Raw genomic sequence first — 4397 nt, forward strand, 5'->3', positions numbered from 1 at the left:
TCTCACCAACACACACATACTCTATGACACACACACATACAGCAACTCACTCACTGACACACACACATACAGCAACTGTTTCTCAGCTGTAAAAGAGCACACAAGCAATCTGTACCACAGAGGACAAATCAGCTTTACAGAACATCAACAATGAACCAACGATTCCCTCATACTTTACTCTGAGTAGGGACATGTTGCTAACATATGTGGTTTCACAATACAAAATTGAATTTGGAATTTGAGTGGGGACACTTTTCAGTTCCCCCCCCTCGTTTCAAACTCTGATGATGTGATGCGGGTACTTGAGTTATGCCTGAACATTTCAGCCCGAGCACAGCAAAGTAAAATAGAAACTTGATGTAAGACTACTTTGCTGAATATGGTTCTGTCACAGTTGGCAAACAGGCCACTTACAAAAATGTACAGCCTCATAGCCAACATTCCCCATTGGGGCTGTGGACTCAGTTGAATTATAGCAACAAATATCATCTTGATGTGTCCCATTCGCTTACTATGTCTTCAATACATCAGTTCAGTGTTTTTAAAACCCTGCGACTACCTGACGTCACATCAGTTTAAATGATCGGAGTGATGTTATCTCAACCTTGTTATCATTCTGTACACTCTCTGTCCCTATCTCTCACACACGGACAGAACACTGTACTTTATATGACCAATTAACATACGAATCATGCACTAGCGTTACCATTTGTAGTGACAGCAGTTGCTATGTACTCATCAAAGCATCAGGGAAGAAACAAAGAACCGAACAAAACATTCTAGTCAATTTGTGGCTTTTTAGGTTACCTAACGTGAAACTCTATCACGGCTCGAGTGCTAGTTAGATTTAGCCTCACTGATCAGCAGTCTGTTTACAGTCTATGGTTGGGAAGCATAACTCAGTTAGCAAAAAGGAGCTGACTCTTCCTAACGAGTGGTAACGCTTTCAAGTCAGCGAGAATAGGGTAGTAACGTTAAGCTAGATCAGAATTAAAGTAGTCATACTGCTAGCGTACTCTCTGCCAAGATAATTGTTAGCCTAGGGGTGTCATATGGGCATTACCTCTGTCACTTAAATCGAGTAAGCAGTATCTCCAACCAATGCCATGTCTCGTCAATACTATTAATTTCGCATGTCCAGGGCGTAAATATCCCAACAGACTCCCTGGTCTCAAAAGCGACAAAACAGGACATACGTAGCTAGCTACTGAGCTAAGACAGGCCCACAGTAGTTAGTATAGGCAGCCATTTTTACTTAATGCCGTAGAAAAGTGCTTAGCCGATGTTAGCCAGTTGGCTAACGCAAACAAATCTGAGAGTGTGGGCTGCTGCAATATCAAATAAACCAAAGAAAAATATATCAAGGCTATGCGCAACTTAGTTGGCTGGGGTGTAAATCCTCCTCGTCCAACAGTCGAAGTTGAAACCTGTCGATTACAAAAACTATACATAGGCAGAATCGGGGCTGTAAACAAACTTACCGTGTCCGACCGTAGCACCCAGTATGAGTCTGCAAGGGTTTCCAGCTGTTAAACTCGATGCCTGGCCTGTCGTTCAGTTCTAAAGTCGGCGAGCGGCCATCTCTCCGCCACAGGCAGGTTCACAGCGCAGAAACACCTCACGCATGCTACGCCTGACGGTATTTTACTACGTCATTACGTTTCTCTGCTGTACGGTCGCAAGTAGAAGTTTTTAGATAGTTCATCGAACCAGGATAAACCGATTGTATTGATTTATGCAGTATTTATCTTAAGATATAGTTTTACTTCCCGGTCGATGAACCCAGGTGTAGGAATAAGGTGACATGTTGATATTGATTGATATAATATACACATCTTTGAGGAGTAAAATATTTGGTAACACTTTATTTTAATGTGTCGCTGTTACAGTGTACCTACCTAATTAGGTACAGTGGTACAACCTGTGTAACAACATGTACTATCAGGTACTATCATTGTACTTGTATTATGTATTTGTGGGTACCTACATATAGTTGTTACATTGTAATACTGAGTGCCTATAGATTATGCCTATAGATAGATAGATACATAGTGGAATGGTAGATAGTAAATAATATGATAAAGAGCAATTTAATAAGGAACCCCTTTCAAAAGAATACACAAGTATTTGTCTGAATAATGTTTTCCTTTTTTAATGTCATGTCTCTATTGAGTATGTCCAGTCCCCTGAGCAAGAGCAAAGATCAGTGCACTTGAGGGCAGCCTTTTTGTACCTGCAACGCATAGTACACCCTTTTTTGCAGCCACAATGGATCAGTTCATAACAGCCATGGGAGGCCTCTGAAAGAGTGGTCTAGAATGGCTGCCATCCTTCTCATCCTTCACCCATACTTCGGCCTAGGACACTGACTGGATCTGCTCCCTGCTATCTTGATTCAATGATCAAGCTATTATATCCCTAACCGCCCACTGCACTGTAAAAAATGATTTCCCTTGTTCTTATCTTAACTTCTATTCTTTTGTCAAGTTGACTATGATTCACCACTATTGTTCAAATAACTTAGACATCGGTGTTATTGTCCCATAAACTAGTGACACAGTTGATACAAAGCAGTTAGGGATTATGGGTATGCTACTTTCCTGTTTATAATGTTTCTTTTTTTTCTCACTACTGTTTATTGTGGCTTTTTTGGATTTGTATGAGGTAGAACAACTGATAAGCAAAATTACTGTGTAAGAGTTTCAGAGTATTGTCAGGATAACCATTAAGGAGAAAACCATTATTAAAATAGAGAATATTTAAGAGAGTTAACAGTGTATCCTTTCCAGGCCCAATGCAAAATTGATTACTTTCTCAATTAGCTTTGACCTGCCCACTTGGAGGTGTCACAGAGTTGGGCACTCAATGCTTACTTGCATTATGTGTCTGTGTACTTCCTCCTGGGCTGGATTTGATCTTCACCTATGAAGGATTGCCCTATGCACAGGATTAAGCTGTTGTGGATGGTCATCTACTTGATTTTATTTATGGCACCAACACATAATTACATGACAACAGCAGCATAGCCTTTAGTGTCACTGTCTCTTAGTTATGTATTTTATTTTAAGATTAAATTTAAGTAAGGATTGATATGTGATCTCTTTAAGACTGGGGCTGTGGCATTCTGGGAACAAACTTCTGGTAATTGGTTCAAGTCATCAAATTTATTTCAATAACGATCATATTTTGAAACAACATGTAAATGAATCAAGTTAACTTACATACCTTTTTTGACACAACAAGAGTTTATGTAAACTTTTGTTGACTTAATTGAAAAAATGTCGACCCTGCTGGGTCTTCATCAGGCAAAATGGACCGACCCTGCCTGAAGAAGACTCAGCAGGGTCGAAACGTTGCCTGTTGTGCATTAAATATATGGGAGTCAAAAGCAGTGTTGCGGACATTATATTTTTTCAATTGAGTTTTAATTAGTCCTACACCTGCCAGAAGGTGGGATGTACACACAATAACTGTTTGCTGAACTTTTGTTGACTTGACTAAGTAAGGGAAGTTAACTTAAAATCAATGTTATTGTCAAATTTACTCTTCTGATGAGCATCTGTTGTGTCGACCAGCCATAAACACTAGGTCAAATTCAAGACTCTTTTCCTCAGTGGTTCCTCGTTGGTGGAATATGTGCTCTCTGTTCCTGTTTTGGGTCTTTCAAGAGGGGTCTAAAGGCATATCTGTTAACATGCACTTAGTTTATTAAACCTTTCTTATGCGTTATGGTTTGTATATTATAGTATTTATTTATTTTTATTAGGCTATTGATTGAATTGACATTGTTGTATATTTTTGCTATTTTCCTTAATGTTGTCTTAAATTGTTTACTGTTACTTTGTATTGTTGTTATGTGTATGTCGCTTTGGACAAAAGCGTCTGCTAAATACCATAACCATAACCCAGCCCCAATCAGAAAGGTTTTGCTCAGGATCAGGGACCTGCTTAGAATCAAAAATCTCTTTGTGCACCACTTGTACTGCTCTCACCAAATGCATAGCATCACTGTCATGATCGTGGTCACAGGCATCCATGAGAGCATCTCCAATATCCTCTTTGAATGTTAGAAGTGTATCTATCACCTGTGCATGAGCCCTTAAGTCTGGTTATACATCTTGCCTAGATCTACATCTGTTATAAATTAGGCAAATTTCCAATATTAATGAACAGTGGTTAATACATTAATAAAATGTGCAATAGTACTGCCTCATGTGCTATTACTACTATGTCTTACTATAGGTAACCTATTTTTTTTATTATTTGCCATTTTAACTTACAAATATTTTTTTTATATAGTTATTGATCAGAAAAATCTCTTTATTTAGTTTGCCAAACTATAGGCCTAAAGGTGAAAAAATAAATGACATTTGTATGTGATAGAATGTTGCCAGTTA

General features: G+C 38.7%; 1 protein-coding gene across 3 annotated transcripts in view; it reads right to left on the reverse strand.

Moving 5' to 3' along the window:
- Positions 1-1627, reverse strand: part of LOC121688246 (NEDD4-like E3 ubiquitin-protein ligase WWP1) — a 28156-nt gene extending 26529 nt beyond the window's left edge. For 2 of the 3 annotated variants that reach the window (XM_042067716.1, XM_042067714.1), the window contains exon 1: positions 1482-1627. The gene's annotated coding sequence lies outside the window, so the exon portion shown is untranslated. The remainder of the gene's footprint in view (positions 1-1481) is intronic. The other variant, XM_042067715.1, reaches the window with a different exon arrangement.
- Positions 1628-4397: the final 2770 nt, after the last annotated feature.

The sequence above is a fragment of the Alosa sapidissima genome, chromosome 17 (genome assembly GCF_018492685.1).
Source record: "Alosa sapidissima isolate fAloSap1 chromosome 17, fAloSap1.pri, whole genome shotgun sequence".
In the NCBI taxonomy this organism is placed as follows: domain Eukaryota; kingdom Metazoa; phylum Chordata; class Actinopteri; order Clupeiformes; family Clupeidae; genus Alosa; species Alosa sapidissima.